The sequence below is a fragment of the Salvia splendens genome, chromosome 5 (assembly GCF_004379255.2).
Source record: "Salvia splendens isolate huo1 chromosome 5, SspV2, whole genome shotgun sequence".
NCBI classification, from domain to species: Eukaryota; Viridiplantae; Streptophyta; class Magnoliopsida; order Lamiales; family Lamiaceae; genus Salvia; species Salvia splendens.
Window position 1 is genome coordinate 22,271,603 of NC_056036.1, and position 18,877 is coordinate 22,290,479.

The window sequence follows — 18,877 nt, forward strand, 5'->3', positions numbered from 1 at the left end:
GATGTAGAGCTAGAATCTCGTCTGTAATGTAGGCATGATCCAAAGGATGTAAGACAAAGACGTGGTAGTAGAATCGGAACACCAAAAACCTTGGTCCTGACTATATTGCTATCATGTTGGATGAAGAACCAATATCGATAAGAGAAATCTATATGGAATAACCTGAAGGGTTTGTAGTACTCGGACAAGAGAAAAGGTTTGCGAACTAGTTAAGTCCTTAAATAGATTGAAACAAGCATCATTGCAATAACACTTGAAATAAACGAATGTGACATGTGTGTCTACATTAAGAACACTGATAACGAATATGTAATAGTGTGTCTCTATGATGATGACATGTTAATCATGGTAGTAACACCCGAGTGATTAATGAAATAAAAATATGTTAAAGAGAAACTTTGACATGAAGGACATGAGTCTAGCCGATGTAATTCTTTGAATGAGAATTACAAAAAAAATTCGATGGAATCGTCTTGACACAATCTCATTATGTATGTTGAGAAAGTGCTAAAGAGATTCAATGTTTATGCTAACGTGCCGACTACGCTAACGTGACACAACGAAGCAAACATGGTTGACACGTAGATGTCCATGTCATGAACAAATCTAGACGAGCAGCGTGTCCCGATACGCCCGTCCAAGTTCAACCTCTAGCTCTGGCTCTGGCACCCATAACAACTTGTAACCCCGACGATTAAAGTCCAACCATGACGACAGACTTAATGTTTGTGTTGACCAGCAACCTCCACATGCATTGGACTGTGCCTATAAATAGGCAGCGACTCCGTGCATTTTCATTTACGTAGCTCTCTCCCTCTTTCTGTAAAGTTTTTTGTAGAAGCTCTGCCCTCACCATCATCCAGTTCGTCGGAGCTCTGTTCCCACCGGCGTTGCTACTTCAGAGACGAAGTTGTTTTTATCTTTGGGGACAATACGCCAATCCGAGAGCACTAACATGGTGTATCTCGTCTTGTGAAAAGAGGACTCCTTGAATCGACGTACATCTATAGAGTTTATAGTTTTTGATTTGTCATTTCAATTCAGTTTATTGTAGTTTTATCTCCGTTCTTCTTTTGGGTAGTATTACGGTCGGTTATTGTATAAATGTACCTAGTTTTCCAATTAATAATACTATGTAATAAGGATAATAATCATTTAAATTACAAAAACTATAAGATGAATTAGAATTTGAGCAAATTTCATGATTTAAATGACTATTATTCATACACAATAATAGGGTGCATCAATCACACTAAAGTTTTTTATTTAGTACTTATTATATTGACTAAAACATACTCCATCCGTCCCCATTAATTGTCTACTTTGGTTCCGGCACTGATTTTAAGAAATATAAAGAAAAGTGGGTTGAAAAAGTTAGTGAAATATGAGTCTCACTTATATTTATTGGTTCGATAATAAAATGTGAGTAGAATAAGTTAGTGGAATATGAAGCCTACTTACCATTTATGGTAAAAGTGAAAGTGGACACTTAATGGGGGACGGGCGAAAATGACAAAAGTGGACAATTAATGGGGGACGGAGGGAGTAGCAAAAAGCAGACCCCAAAGAGAAATATTGACTAGTCTAAATAGATCAAATGTCATTTTGAGTTAGTGTGTTGAATCAATAATTTTTGACAAGTAGATCCATAAAGGAGCACATAAAAATTACTCCCTCCGTTCCACTTTAGTAGTCTCAATTAACCATATTTGGGTGTCCCACTTTAGGAGTTTCGATTGAAATATTCCATAAATGGTAATATGTCTACATTCTACTAACCTTTTTCCATTCACATTATATTATAAAACTAATATATAAAAGTAGGACTCACATTTCACTTTTTTTTTCACCAACTTCCCTTTACATTTCTTAAAATATGTACCGAACTCAAATAGAACTCCTAAATGAGATGGAGGGAGTAATAGATATGAATTATTCTAAAATTCAGAAACTTTCCTCAAATTTTGGCATCTTTCTTATGTATGTACATACAAATTAAAAGAACATATTTCAAGTGTAATTTTCATATATTCATTATAAATAAACTTTTTTATATCTTGATAGATGAAAATGTTTTGTAGTTCTGAATATATGAATATTCCACCATAAATATGAATAACTACGAAATATTGTCCTTTCTTATAATAAATATATGAATATTTCATTATAGATATAGTAAAAAACTATTGATTAACCAGATCAACTCATATTGTCTTTTGGTACGTCTAGATTACTCAATATTTTTTCATATACATGAGAGGATTCAAGTGTTAAAAATCATTAATTAGGCATACCAATTTGTACTGTCATTTGGTATTTTTAGACTAGTGAATATTATGTTTGGGTGTTTATAACTCATATTTCAATTTAAGTATATATGCTCTATTTTAGGTGACCGCGCCCCAGTGAGGATTTTTTGTGGATTTTTCCATCCACTAGACAATAGAAAACTTTATTATCGGTTAGTATTTCACGAAGACGAGTATTATTTAAGGCCAATTACTTTGATTAATATCATTGTGTTGCACATGTTAATTTAAATTCATATTTTGTTTGTATTTGTGCGAACTTAGGTGTTTCAGGAGGAATTATCATAGATATTGTTGGTTGTGGAACTAATGAATAGATTGGGCACAGCGGAAGACTTGTACAAAACAAATAAATCAGACATATGATCCATTTGACAGATTATGGGATTAATCAATTCACATGTTAACACAAAATTGCGTAAAAGCGTACACTTTCGACAGTCACCGGCGTCCTTCCGCGACGGTGGAAACCGCACCATCCTTGCGGCTGGGCCATAGGAGTCAACGACTATCTGCAGGGGACATTTGGTGGTCATGGAGGAGCCCAAGATGGGCGATGGAGCGAGCGATAAGGTTCATTTCTCAGCTGTTGAAGAAAATACCCCCGGCGTGGGTGCCGTTAAAAAGGAAGGAAAAAAGGGATCCGGTACCGATTAAGACGGCGGAAATCGTCGCCAAGACCCACCATGAAGGGGACCGGCAAAAAGAGATTCATCCTCACCCCCTCGCCGAACGTCAAACTGAGTTTCAAACGTTCGGCCACCGGCGATGAAACAGGGGAGAAAGGGGCGGACCCCAAAAATAAACGAAATCTACTGGAGGAGCTCAACAAGGTGGCAGAAAAAAGGAGTGGAAGAGGGAGGTCAGATGAAGAAAGGAAATGGCGAGGAGCAGGGTGGAAACCGGAATGAGCCGGCGCATGTCACTGAGAAGAAATCACCTGAACGTCTTGAAACGATAACGGCGACGGAGGAGCCAGACATGGACATGGTGAACAATTCAAAAGGAGACGACGCAGATGAAGGCCAAGCCCTCACAGTTGTTCTGGTTGACCCCAATGGCCCGGGCGAAACGCATCTGCAAAACACGCCGGATTACCATGAGAAGGCGGTGGCGGTGGAGGCGTCCACCGTGGAGCTGGCGAATGAAACAAAAAGGAGCTGCAGGGATAAGGACCTAGTCCCTAAGGTAACAACAAATTTGGCCAACGGTTGTCTGGTCAACTTTCCCAGTTTGGGTAATACTACAAACCAACTTTTGGAAAGACAATTGGTCCCTTTCTCCTCTAACTATTCACGTGACATCCTACTTGCTGGAGAACAAAGCTTGTACACGAGGAGCCTATCCTACACCTGGCCGCCCCGGACCTAGCGGACTCCCTCGACTGCACCACTGCCCTGCCGTTGCTCGCCCCTCGCGCGATGGAAGCGTGCCTTGCTGTCCAACCCCAGACACGTGTCAAACCCTCTTTGGATGTGACAAACCATGCTGTCAAGGTCACTCTAATTAAGCCAAAGGCCGTCTTTGCCCCGTACCTTGAAGAATTCCCACCGCTCGAGTAAGGAAGGATTAGAAAATTATGCAACTCCTTTGAATCGAGAGGGCTGCATGCCTCGGATTAGTCAGCATGGGAATGGAAAAAGCTCACAGAATAGGGGAACCCCTCCGGCACAATCACCGCTATAGACGCCCCCCCCGCTGTGCCACCTAAGTCCCCGCACCCTGATACTTTTAACACAACTCTCGAAACCGCAATGATAAAGGAGAAGCATGTCCAAAAGTCCATGGCAGATATAGTACGAGAAAAGGCCAACCCAAACGAGCCACTTAGTTTTGAACCCCGACAAGATCAGGAGTATCGGAATCCCAAGCGTCAACAATGGAGTGCCAACCATCTATTTCTCAGGCTCCGAGACTCGGCAACTCGCAGATAATTAGGGAACGCTATTGTGGGCAAATTCTCCCACTCTATCCCGGCGGCGAACCAAATCCAAAAAGCAATGAATAATATGAAGTTTAACAGGAGCGTCACTTGGAAGTTTATCAATGCAAAGCACATTCTAATACAATTCGAGGACGTCGCGGACTACGCTCAAATGCTCAGCGGCCCGAAGGGAACTCCAATATGGTACGTCGACCGCCACCCGATGCGCGTCTTTAAATGGTCTCCGGACTTTGATGTCTTCTGCGAATCACCAATCGCGACCATCTGGTGTAACCTCATTGCGCTCCCCATCCACCTCTTCGATACCGTGGCCCTGTTCGCAATCGGTAAACTTCTCGGTACACCGATCTAGATTGACAAGGCGACAACAAACAAGTCTCGGCTCTCCTTCGTTCAAATGTGCATTGAAATTGACATCACAAAACCTCCACCAGAAGAGATCATCCTTGACATCTGTGGGCGAGAAACCATCCAGTCCATTAAATGGGACAAAATCCCCTCATACTGCTCGGAGTGTAAACATGTAGGACACTCGCAAGAGGTTTGCTATGCCAGCCAGAAAAAGGGAAGACCAATGAAGAGAAACTATCATAATGTCCCACCCCGAGGGTGTCATCAAGATAGAAGTGTCGCGCCCATGAATACCGTCCAACCGATGGAGGAGATCATAGAAATTCTTCAAAATGCCAGCAACAAAAGCCAAAAACAAAGCACCCCCAGCTTGAGCATCACGAACTCGACACAATTGCCGGATATTATGGGGAAACCTTGGGGAGGAGAACCAAGCCAGGACCCGAGATTCCAGCTTAAGGGTTACCGCAAGGAGTGGAGGCGGCGAGGTAGCTTCTCACCCGAGCGGGAGAGGCGGCGAAATCTTGAGGAAGTAACAGAGTACTCTGTCGCGGAAAGACATAAAGCACAAAACAGCCCGATACGGCATGGCGAAAAGCACAAAAGAGCCTGCTGTAGACAGGAGGACCCCTCAGACACGACCATGCACAAACAAATCCTATCAATGAATAAATACTATAAACTCATGGAAGATGGGACTTTCAACACAGAGGTGTTTGAAGATGATGAAGCGGCGGGCATGGAGATTACGGTCCATGAGGAACCTGACCACAAGGAACAGGATCGTGCCAACGCCAAGCCGTCATTGACCAATGAAATGATCCAACAGATTGAATACCAGAGGAGGTCGTCTCCCCCCTCGGGTAAGACTCAAATCTGTTAATATGCCAGTTAATTTTCTGTTCTTGAACGCAAGGGGGGTTGTTAATTCGCCTACCCTAAACGTTCTTAAAAGAATGATTGATGTTTATAATGTTGGCTTTCTTGCAATTTTGGAACCGATGACTCAACCGGACACGGACTTGTACTCGAGGCTGCTGGGGCTGTGTTTCCGAGGGTCAAACGTTAATGGAAAAATTTAGATTTTCACAGAGCAGGGTGCCACATTCGAAATCATTGCAGATGATCAGCAGATGCTCCATGGATACCTTACGACTACGAATTGCCCCTGCCCTATTTTGATCTCAGCCATTTATGCCAAATGCTCAAGAGGGGATAGACTTCCCCTTTGGAGAAAGCTTAGGGAAGCTGCTGAAAACTCGAATGAAACGCCATGGGTGGTTGGGGGAGACTTCAACACGATCTTGCACCTGAGGGACAGAAGGGGTAGCGACACCAACAGACAACCGGAAATGATTGACTTTGCAGAGATGATCGAAGACTGTGGGCTCCTGGAGCCAAACACAGACGGAGCAGAGTTCACTTGGGCAAAAAATGGACTTTTTGAGAAGCTGGACAGAGTCCTCATTAGCGAGAGTTGGGCGAGCGTTTTCGAGACTACAAGGGTCACAAACCTCCCGAGAGTATCCTCTGATCATGGGCCGATCCTCATGAGATGCAAGACACAGGTCACCCCGATTAAAGGAAGAGCATTCCGCTTTCAGAATATGTGGTGCCGTCATCCGAACTTCTTGGAGGTCATCCGAAATGAGTGGAACAAAGAGACAGGAGCGAGCGGTCTTCTCAACCTCTAGATCAAGCTATGTAGAATCAAGAAAACACTCAAAGAGTGGAACAAGGTCGAGTTCGGAAATATTCATGCGAACATTAAGGAAACAGAGCAACAGATCGCGGAAGCTCAGATGAACTTCAAGACGAATCAATCCCCAGATAACAGAGCTTCAGTGAACCTTCAAATCACAAGGTATATCCTCTTGCTTAAGATGGAGGCTGACTTTTGGAGGCAAAAGGCAGCACTTCGGTGGCTCTCAGACGGGGACAAGAATACAAGATTTTATCAAAGTTGAGTGAGACAAAAGAGGCTCCGTCTCCGAATCCATAGAATTGAGGACAACGGCAGGGAGATTGTCGAGGATGAGGATATCAAGACCTCGGCGGTGCAGTTCTTTCAAGGGCTGCTTGCCCCAGCCCAATTGAGGCTGGATGAACCAGACCTTGAGATCGTTCCACAGCTCCCTACCGCGCTCAACCTTGATGAATTGACTGTGCCACCGGACATTGACGAAGTTCGAAAGGTAGTCTTTGACATCTTGGTAGATAGCACACCAGGCCCTGATGGCTTCACGGCTACTTTCTTCCAAGTCTGCTGGCAAATCCTTGGGAGGGAGCTAATCGACGCCATCAGCCAAGTCTTCCAAGGCGCTTTCCTCCCTAGAAACTTCACAGCCACCTCTATCGCGCTCCTCCCGAAAAAGCAGAATCCAGTTACTTGGTCGGAATACAGACCAATAAGCCTTTGTAACATTACAAATAAAATTATCACCAAGATTATCACGGCCAGACTCACTCCCCTGCTACCGATGATCATTTCGCCGAATCAAAGCGGCTTCGTTAAAGGACGTCTACTCCATGACAATGTACTCCTTGCACAAGAAATGTTCCATGAACTTGCTAGATGCTCCCCAGCGTCGAACGTTGCCATTAAAATCGACATGGCCAAAGCCTATGAAAGGGTTCAATGGCCGTTTTTTATCAGCGTCCTTCGTCGCATGGGCTTCCCGGAGGCTAGGCTCAGCCTAGTCGAAAGATGCATTGGGTATTGCTGGTTCTCTGTTCAAATTAATGGTGCCCCCGCCGGTTTCTTTAAATCCACTCGTGGGCTCAGACATGGCGATCCCATCTCGCCGGCTTTGTTCATGATTGTGGCGGAGTATCTTTCTAGAGCGATGGATAAACTCATTATGGGGAGGAAAGAAATGGTGTTCAGTCGTCTCGCCTACGCGGATGATATCATTATTTTCACCCAGGCGGACGCTAGCTCACTTAGGGAACTCCGACTCTGCCTCGCGAATTATGAAGCCATCTCTGGGCAGCAAATCAGTATTGCCAAGAGCAATGATCCAGCAGGAGAGAGGCTTCTCTAAAGGTATGTTCCCATTTTTATACCTTGGGGTACCAATTTACCAAGGGGCCAAACGGACCGATATGTTTCTTTTCATTCGAAAAAAGATAGCTAGGAAAATCAGTGGATGGGCTCACCGGCACCTCTCTTTCGGGGGTAGACTTACCCTCATTAAAAGTACTCTTGAGGCTATTCCAATTCACGTCTTCCAAGGAATCGAACCGGCCAACGCTGCCCTCAAGCTCCTTGATCAAATGCTGGCCAGATTCTTTTGGGGGTCTACAAATGAGAAAAAGAAAACGCACTGGATTAGCTGGGATCAGGTGTGCCTCCCCACGGTAGAAGGGTGCCTCGGGATTAGGCGTTTCAAAGAGGTGCTTCGTGCCTTCAACATCAAGCTTTGGTGGAGATTTAGGGAAAACAACTCCCTTTGGGCGGCCTACCTCAATTCTAAATACTGCTGGAAATCCTCTCCAATCTCAAGCCATACCTCAGGCAGATGCAGCCCTACGTGGAGAAGGCTTACCAAGGCACGACCGCAAACTCACCCACACATCAGGTGGGTGATTGGGGATGGACATATCTTTTTCTGGGATGACGTTTGGCTCGGTGACTCATCGCTAAGAATGCTCTGTCTCGACCACAAGGGTTCACCAACTGAGCGTGTTTGTGATTTTTGGCGTAACGACGGCTGGGACCTGGCAAAACTGCAGCAACTGCATTATCAGGTTGGCATGCCGTCGTCGATTGTTGATGATATTTTGAATAACCCGATTTTGGAAGGCTCTCGGGACGCCCCGAGGTGGACCCTCTCGAACAGAGGAAACTTCTCCCTCTCCTCCGCCTAGGACACTATCAGATCACACCGGCCTATTGTCCCAGCGCTTGAAGAAATTTGGAATGCGGGCTTGTCCACCTCGATATCCATCTTTTTGTGGAGGCTTCTCTCCAACCGCATCCCGGTGGACATAAAGCTACAATGGAGAAATATCGAACTCACCTCGAAATGTAACTGCTGTGTTAACCACCCCGGGATCGAGTCCTTGCTGCACCTCTTCGTTCATGGGGAAGGTGCAGTTACAATCTGGAATGAATTTGACTCCTGGTTCCCCGGGCGCTCGGACACCCTCCACTGCAATGACACAATCCCGGATAGACTTGAAATATGGAGCAGAAGATGTGGACAAACATCCAAAACACATATGAGCAGAGTCATCCCGTGTCTTATTCTGTGGTTCCTTTCGGCTGAGCGCACCGCCACTGTGACATTAGGTTCAAGCCTTCTAACGTTATTTGGCAGATTCAGATGCATCTCCGGAACCTTATGAGCAATGGTAAGATCGGTCCAACCCAATGGAGAGGCGTCACGATGGCAATTGTCCCTCCGACAAGGGAAGATAGAAGGTGCCCTCTTCCTGTGGCGATACCAATTAAATGGAGACCCTCGGATGCCCCTTGGATCAAGTTAAACACGAACTGTGTGGCCAATCCCATCACGGGAGCGATAGCCGGCAGCCAAATTTTCCGAGATCACCTCGGCAGGCTAAAGTCAGCCTTTGTCGACCCTGTAAACGCCTCTCCCGGTCTGGAAACAGACCTCATGAACATCCTCAAGGGCCTGTAGAGGGCTATCGAATTCGGCCTCCCCACCTGGGTGGAGTCAGACGCTGCTCAAGCCATCTCCCTCATCAACTCAAAGGATCTGGGGTCGGCTAGCTCGAGACATACGATGGCGCGCATCTTCCTTGCGCAAAGGCAATGCCAAACCCGCTTTACTTATGATCATCAGGAAGGTAACAAGGCGGCTGCCTTTCTAGCCAAGCAAGGTCTTGAAATGGATAGTGCTGTCAAATTTTGTGACCAATCAGCCCCGAGGCTCCTCCGAGCCATGATCCGGATGGAACGCATGGGCATCCCCAATATCGGAATTGCTAACGATGTTGAAGAATAGCGTCAGTGATTTGGTGTCTACATCCCTGAGTGACTTTATGTCTTGCCTGAATGTAAATGAGGAAAGAAAAGAAGGGAAAGAAGAACGACATGTTTTTTCGTTTTGAATGTAATTTTGGTGGGAGTAGGATGAGGTCCGGACCATGTGGGATCGGACCGCATACTACTCTTGTAATTTGTGTAGGCACATCACTTTCGGGTGTGGCCTCATTCTGTACATCATGCATTTTGAAATATAGGGACGAGGGACCCACGAACCCTCCACCATGAAGGTGTTAAAAAAAATGTTAACACGGAATTGCACGCTACAACGCAAATAATTCATGCTTAAAGAATGTAAATCCTAAAACATGATTTCTTCGGTTTAAAGTTACCGATTTGATTCTCCAAAGAATCGCCGATTACTTGCGCCTTCTCCACGTGATGATCTTCAATACTAGACCACGAATCTTCTAACTGGTTCCCGAACTGTATTTCGAAATCAATGTGGGCTGATCTTATCAAAATACTAGGACTCGAATAAAGAAGACAGAAAAATTTTACGGAGGAAACCTGAAAAAAAATAATCCTAATCTAATTAGAGAGGGGACGGAAATTTTTAATGAAAAATAATTGTATTTTCTGTCTCCTTTATTCTTCTATTTATAATAGTTACGTATTGGTCCCAGTCAGGGATCTATGGAAGGTTTTGGATATGGCCTCACCCAATTAGCTTTTTACTAATTAAATTGAACCCACAATTTAATACAAGCTTATATTGGAATATTATTAGTAGCCACTACAGAAATAATATTGCCATGCCCATCCAAATCTGAAATTACAAGCAATCCGGGTTTCTGTTTTGTCGTTCATTTCACGCGCTTAAGATATAAATATCCATTAATTAATTAATGTATGCTATGGACTTAATTAATTAACATCTTATTAATTTTAAAGTGTACTTAGCATGAAACGCTTATTTATTATTCATGGAATAATTAAATTCCAACTGGCTAGTTTCCGAATAATAAAACCTTGTTCTAGCTCCTCTTGAGGACATTATCAAATGAGACTCACCTCGCGCACGATTCAACATAATAGCAATCCTAGCACTGCTAGATATTAATCACCACTACCCAATATATCAGGATTATTGGGTTGCGAAAAACCCACACCATTTGATAAGTCAAAGTAGTGCATAATCAATACCATATGCTCAATGCTAATATATATTGATTAAGAAATAAATATTTATCAAGACCTCGTCTTTCAGTAGATAGCATAAAGACATGTCTTGTTGTTAGATCCGTTCAGTGTCGATCAGTGCTATACCACATCAATATCATCTTATTTCGGTAAGGCTTAGAAATATGCGGGCTGACATTGCAACCTTTCACGATATGTAGTCTAAGCCTATCTTGGTTGTGAAATTATTCTTTTTCTTTGTTCAGAACTGACCGTGTTACCTTAAAGTGGACAACGCCCACAACCGGTCTACTAAAACAAAGGCTTAGACTTTGTTTGCTTCTTATAGTGTTTACACAACATTTTATAAATGCACCAGCAAACACAATGTAATAATATATTGATTCTATTCGTGCAAACTGCTCGAATAATACTGAATCGGGTTAAAAGTGGTTTGTAGAGTTTTTCGTATACAAGCAAGATTCTGTTCGTACTCGAAACATGCTTTTCAGTATATCAAACCTGACATAGATAAAAATAGAGAAACTTATCTACAATTTTATATTTAATAAAGTTGGTTAATATAACCGTTGGAGTTCAAATGGCTCAGCTGATTTGTTTTTCTAGTTTCAGCCTCATGAAGCCGAGGTTTATAACAATATCAACAAACAGATGAGGAATCAATCAAGGGAGAGAAGATACTATCTTTGTGAGGCGTATTGAAGTTGCGAATGTTATGAGTATGAGTTAGTGAGCCTAAGTGTTGTTCTTGTTGAATGATTTGTGTGTCTTGGATTCTTTGAATCAAGTTTTGGATTATCTTCTCATGGATGTAGGCCTTACGCCGAACTACGTAAATCTCGTTTTGTCTTTTCCATATTTATTCGTTGCATTACAAGTTTTTGCCATTGTTTTTAATCATTTGAATTACAAATTGGCGCCGTATGTGGGAATTGAAGTTTTGCTTGATACGATCGGTGCAATGGCGAATTACAGATTTGAGATGGAGGAGTTCAATGGAAAAAATGACTTCGGTTTGTGGAGAATTAAGATGAGGGCAGTCCTGATTCAGGAGGGACTTGTCGACGCCATCAAATCCGCTGATGAGTTGAAGGAGGAGAAGAACGAAGCCAAGATGGTTGAGCTCAATGCCAAAGCCCATCATGTTATACTTGGGTGATAGAGTCTTGCGCAAAATATTGAAAGAGACCACTGCCTCGGGGGTTTTGTCGAAACTCGAGCAATCTACATGAGACAAAAGTTGTATTCTAATAACTTTTTTGAGGGTAAGGGCATTGCGAAGCAGCTGGAAGAGTTCAACAAATCAGTTTATGATTTAGAAAACAATTGTGTTAAAATAGAGGATGAAGATAAGGTGATTATGCTGTTAGATGCATTGCCTAAATCATATGACCATCTCAAGGATGTCATGCTATTTGGCAGGGGAACACTATATCCTTTAAGGAGGTCCAGTTAACTTTAAAGGCAAAGAATGAATACTAAAACACCTGACCATGCTGGAGAGAGTTTGAATGTCAAGTCAAGGGCCAAGAAACAATTCAAGAAAAATACTGGTGGTAGAGTAGGTTCACGCTGCAAAAGAAAATTAGTCAAAATAAACCAAGAGTTGTCACTTGTCACGCTCGCATTTTCTAAGGATAGATTCTAAGGATAGAAAACACGGTTGATCGCGACTAGGGGAGGATTAAAGAAGTGGGGAAGAAAGGGGAAAACAACACAAATCGACCAAAGCTCGAAACAAATGGGAATAGCTCGAATAAAATCAGAGTTTCTCAACAATCAACAACTCAAAAATGAATATTATCTCAGAATACAAGAACTCAAAAGAAGGACAACTACTTAGCGAAAGCATTTGAGAAAAGAAATATGCCACGTGTGAAGACATGACACATTCTACACACTTAAATTTCTTCAACGGTCTTGCTCAACACCCACCGCACCCGGCACGCTCAACCTGCACATTTTTAAAAAAGAAATGCAGGGCTGAGTACTTGATGCACTCAGTGGACTCATGCCGAAAACATTTTATAAAAAGTATTTATCATGCCACCATTGAGTGACCTTGGGGTTTTAACTTTAGAAATCGCCCAAGACACTAAATCATTTCCATTGTAAAAATCGACTGCAGTAATTTTCCCATAGATGTCTATCATATTTGATCCATTGATGACAAGGAATGTGGCCACATCCCAAGTCACTAGACCGGCCAACTCGAAAGATGGCGCGCGATCTCCATAGGTGGGTGTACACTAGCCTGAGTAGGGACTCACTCCCTAGTCAGACCCGAATTCGATTATGCATTGATGGCAAAAGCCACATCAGATAGGTTCCATAGAATAAAACAAAACACGGCATGACAAATATTCACATCATTTTCACATAATAAATATACTTAGGGCATAACCCTTATTTAAAAAGAAAGTCCACCTCGTTCGCTTAACTCCTTCACTTGCTAATCCTTTTCGTTCTCAAATAGCATGCAAAATCACCCCTTTTAAATATCAAGATATGCAAAATTAGACTTTGCAAAGTAATTTAATTTAAAAGTAATGCATGCATCCTACGTGCGTGTGCTCAAATTATCCTTCATTCTTTCGTCAAAAAAAAATAGATTCCTCAATTAAACGAAACATCATCAACAAAATTATACTTCCGTCCGTCGGCTTTACTCTTACATACAAGGGACACTCATCAATTTAAATCACGTAGCCAAAAACAGAAATCTCATAGGAATCAATTATTTGGCCCAAACAATCATATGCAACTAAATAAAAGAAACAGGAAAAACATAATACTCCCTACCCAACCATGTATATATATGTACTAGTATATTCCCAACTCCTCTCTGATCTTGAAAACACAAAAGCAAAACTAACAAAAGTATTTTATATATACATAATATTTATTCAGTTTTGAATAAATTTCCATTTAATGATTAAAATTTAAGTGTCGAAGTTCATTCCAATTGCACATTCTTTTGATTAAATTCAACAAAACATATAAGAATAGTGCTACTATTATTTTTATTTTAGGGTTTTGGGGTAATTGGGCTGTCCCTACATTCAACCGTAAATCATTTACTAATTTAATAAAAATTAATTTCCACCGACGCTTGCACCCTCCGACTGTCATGAATCCACCTACCATTTACCTTAAGGACTTGTTATGTTTGTCCAATAGTTTCAGATCTAGATAAGGAGAGGCCAGATAAAAAAAGTCACAAATTGGATGTTGGGCTATTCGATACAGCTGTTTGGTTGCACTATATGAAGCACAAGTGATATATATCATTTGTTTGGTTTGCTGTAAATCAAATACCACAATATATGTTTTGCCCTTATTACCCTCAGGCATGTACATAAATTACAACCCTGTACCCAACCCTAAATTGGAATACATATATTTCCAAGTTTCCGCATCTCTTCCATTTCAGCGCTCCACTCTCACCTCGCATTCCATAGAAGCTATTTTCACTTTGTCTAGGAAAACATGTCTGACTACATGCGTTCAAGGTTCACTTCCGCTGATGTGCCGAGTTCGCAAGGTACATATAGCTATCCCAGAATTTAATAAAAGAGAAAGTTTATTTTTGTAGGGTTCAACATCATTTCATATGGCAATTTGTTTGAAAGCTTACGAAATGATGTTACCGGATGAAGTCACGAAATTTCGGGTCACTTTTTAGTTTTGGAACCTATGTAACTTTTAAATAATTGTCCAAGCTTTAAAACCAACCTTTGCCCGTATTTCATTATGATGATTTGGATAGCTTCATTGAGTTGTATAAAGTTTGGACAAATTGTACCCAAATCAGAATGTATTTCAGTATGTAGTTTCAGCGTGCAGATTTTTTTTTGTTTCATACAAATTTATATATGTTGGAGTCAAATATTCTATCTATGACCCAAAAACAACGACTATACTAACAAAAACATGAATACTCCCTCAAGGGTTCCAAAATGAAATTGTTATAAAACACAAATGTCAGTTAAGATTAATGACATATTTAGATGACCAAGACATAGAGAGAATCATGGTGCACAAGTCTTACGATTACTAGAGAAAACATTTGATAAAGCTTGATATTCCCACATGATATTGCCAAACACGAAATCTATTGCTAGCATCTGTCCATCTTGCACCTCGCAGAAGCAATCACTGCATTGTGGATATGCGCTGTGACAATGGAAACAACCAATGAATCTACGCTGGTATATGAAACCATTTAATCGAAACAACATGTAAAAAAAGAACAGATTTGCATGTAGTTACTCACTTCAGCCCACATCGAGTTTGCCAGATCATCGCGACGCTGATTCCAAGATGACGTTGCCTCAACATAGTCAACGTATTCAATGTCCCGTTGATCTCCCTCGGGTTCAGCCCCTTGACTCTCGGGCATGCAGTCCAAAAGGTCATCGAGTGGGTCAATTGGCATCTCAGACCGAACGTAGTTATGGAGAAGGAAGCATGCTATAATTAAATTTATTTGAACTTTGAGGGGATAGAAGCAGACACTGCGCAAAATACCCCACCGGCCGCGAATGCTCTCTCAATTACATTCCTATCTTTGGTATGACGCATGTTGAAGAGCTCTACAGCATTTTGTGGAATTTGCGCATCAGGACCCCACTCTTGGAGGTGATACCTCACCCCCTTGTAAGGGGTTAGAAAACCTTCACTATTCGCATATCCATTATCACACAAATAATAATTACCTAAACCAGACAAAACTCAACATTTGTTTAGTAAAACTAACCAAATATAAATTTTCCATTCTAACTGATATATGTTGCTGAATATTGTAACTTATTCAAAACTAGTGAATGTACCTATTGGGACTCGCAGCCCATGAGGACGAGTGACGGCATCGCGAAGCACTCGAGCATCGCCAGCTGATCCCTCCCAGCCGGGTAATATGTATGTGAAACGCATGTGCCTGTCGCAAGCGGCTTAAGTGTTGGTTGTTAACTGACCCTTCCTATTCCTAAACCGTGGTTTGTCCACGTTTAGTACTAAAACGTCAATGTAGGTGCCATAAAGAGCACCAAGACACCCCTGTATGCACAAGAAGAAGCCACACACTCACGTAGTGAAATGCTGAATATATAGTTTATTCCAAAAAGAATAGTCTTGGCTACTGAAATAAAAAGCATACCTGAAAACATTTCCATCGCCAATCTACACAATCTTCGCGAATAGGCTCGGGTTTGACCAAGAACAAGGAATGCAGCTTTAATACTGCTGCAAGGACCTCATGAACGTAGAATGAAACTGTTTTCCCTGATCGCCAATGATCAAATCGAACCATACGGTTTTTCTTGTGATGTGCTATGACACCTAGAAAAATGGCAAATTGCTCTTCTATCCCTACGAACCTCCGGACGCGTAACATTCCCAACTTTGTAAACAATGAGCACAACCTTCCAAACGTATTCCGGTCCATCCTACAATTAACTAGACAATCTGTGTCAGTTACCCCAACCAGTCTGTTTAAACGTTGAATCTGGTTGGGTACTCGATTCAGAATGTCGTAAGCCAACGCAAATTCAGCTCGCCTCATTTTCTTCGAAACTTTGCTAATAATCATGTACAGGATACAAATTCGCGCCACCGTGTGAGTCCACATTATGTCCTCAACCATTTGCCTGACATAAGCATTTTGCATCTTATGTTTCCTCATCTGTGAAAAAAATACAACTAAGTTTCAATTCCAACTAATCTTTCATTATTCAAATAAAGGAAGCTTAGTTTCTATTCAACTAATCTTTCATTATTCAATTAAAAATTACAAATATGTGAATTCTCTACATCACAAATTGCACGATGCAACATCAATATTAATTTAATTCACACAACAAGTTGAACAGATTATAGTATATTTCTCACACTATATTTGGGAATCGATTGGATTCAAAATTACAAATTCAAAATAATCAATTAGATGGGAAAATTACAAATTCAAAATTACACACTGTGAACATTTCAAAAATAGCAAAAAAATTTCAATGCAAACACAAAAAAAGAACAGACTCACCTGAAATCTCTCGTTGTGGTGGGAGTGTCGGTTTCTTCTGCACAGATTTGTTCAAAGGGCTTGTGGTGGTTTGGGAATGTTATGTTACAATTCTCCCAATTTTCTACGCGTGATCTGAGCATTTAAGGGGTATTTTAGCCAATTCAAATTATATTATTGGTTTACCCTCAAAAGCCTAATACGTATCGTAGGGCTTCACCCCGATACACTAACGCCATAAAATGGCCAAAAAGCAACGGGCCAAAGCCCATTTGTAGGGCCGTGCATTAATGGTATATGCCAAACATAACACATGATATGCATAGGTACATAATTTAAATGCCTCTATATGACAAACAGAACAAGCCCTAATTTTGCACACCACAAAACACTATACGTCTACTCCCTATCCATCACAGAATAAAAAAAAAGACTAACAATTTAAAAAGGGAATTGAACATGAATACTCCCAAGCATCACTGAACTCCTCAATTCAAAACAGTAAACTACTTATCAAATCGTCACACTCTCTGTCTCTCTAAAACTCAAGCTTTCTCTCTAAATCTCACTTCACAGAAACACAAAAATCATACCCCAGTCACAGCTCTCTCTCTCTGTCTCAACAGGTAAGCTCTCTCTCCCCTTTTTCCCATTCTTAACTTTTTATTAAATTCACATTGTCCGATTCCAATTATTAGTGGGTTTCCAAGAATTGGATTGAAGAGCAAACAAAAGGCAGTTTCTAACACCTTAAAGATCGAAACTTTGGGAGAAAAGTGTCATTCAACAAATTGCAGAAATTTAATTGGTGGACTACCGTGAATGTATATGCCATGGAAGATTTCATAAATAACAGAGGATATACCTTTTTGGAAGGGAGAAAGATCTTGAAATTGCAGGAAGGAATGAAAAGTGGGAGACGTGTGGGGATGATTATATATATATCTATACATATAATTTGTAGATATGAAACTGATTTGGAGTGGTTGAGATATAAAATAAATTTTGTGGAGATTTGGTTTGTAGGAGAGATTTTAGGGAGTGGAGATATGGAGAAATCGTTTGGTGATGGAGTTTGGAGAAATATATTTGACCAAGTAGTTGACTACAAATTTGAAATAAATAATTGATTTTTTTTGGGCTTCTCAAAATTGGTCCCAACTAAAAGAAAACTAGTCAAAATAAACTAGGAGTTGTCACTGGTATAAGAAGCCGGGGCACTTGAAGGACTATTATGTGTGGAAGATGAAACAGGATAAAAGTGAGAAGGCTCCTGACTTCGCAAATATCACTCAAGAAATTGAGGTTGTTGAGTCGTTGACTGAATGTTGCATAGAGGGATTATGGATCATTGGATAATGGATTCAGGATGTAGCTTCCATATGACATCCAACAAGCAATGGTTTGCGAATCGTGAACAATCTGATGTTTTTGTATTGTTGGGAAATAATCAAATCGGCCAAGTAAAGGGATTGGGAACATAAGGATGAAGATGTCTGATGGATCCATCAAGGTGCTCTTTGTTGTAAGATATAATCATAGTCAAGAGAAATCTAAGTATTCCTTCCGTCCATTATTAGGAGTCTCATTTGAGTTCGGTACTGATTTTAAGAAATGTAAATGAAAGTGGAGAGAAAAGATAGTGGAATGTGGAACCCATTTTTATATATTAGTTTTATAATAGAATGTGAGTGGAATGAGTTAGTGAAAAGTTGAGTCTATCTATCATTTATAGTAAAAGTAAACCGGGACTCATAATGACGGACGGAGAGAGTATCTCTTAGGTTGTTTGAGAAGAAGGGGTTCAATTTCTCCTTTTCAAGTGGCAAAATGCAAGTTATGAATGATGGTCACACTGTAATGAAGCCAAAACCCTAAACCCAAATGAAGCCGGAGAGCAGGACGACGCTAGGGTGGGCCAAGGGAGGCCCTTGGGCTCCTCACCCATTTGAACTCTACCAATATGTATTTTATACACGAGACATTTACAATATGAATTGATAGCTCAGTTGGTTTGGTTGATGGACTTGTATCCGATGGATTATAGGTTCAAAAGAATAGAAATTATTTCTTTAATTCCATAAATGTAAATATGTCAT

At 41.2% G+C, this 18,877-nt stretch overlaps 1 long non-coding RNA gene across 2 annotated transcripts; it reads right to left on the reverse strand.

The window, feature by feature from the left end:
- Positions 1–14,712: 14,712 nt before the first annotated feature.
- On the reverse strand, positions 14,713–18,438 carry LOC121802263. 2 transcript variants are annotated; one of them, XR_006050757.1, is made up of 6 exons: positions 17,644–18,436; positions 16,800–16,913; positions 15,921–16,445; positions 15,595–15,820; positions 15,039–15,480; positions 14,713–14,938 (listed from the first exon to the last, which is right to left on the reverse strand). It is a non-coding gene; the product is annotated as an uncharacterized LOC121802263 (long non-coding RNA). The 2 variants fall into 2 exon arrangements; XR_006050756.1 differs by having other exon boundaries at positions 15,039–15,820; positions 17,644–18,438.
- Between the last annotated feature and the right edge of the window lie 439 nt (positions 18,439–18,877).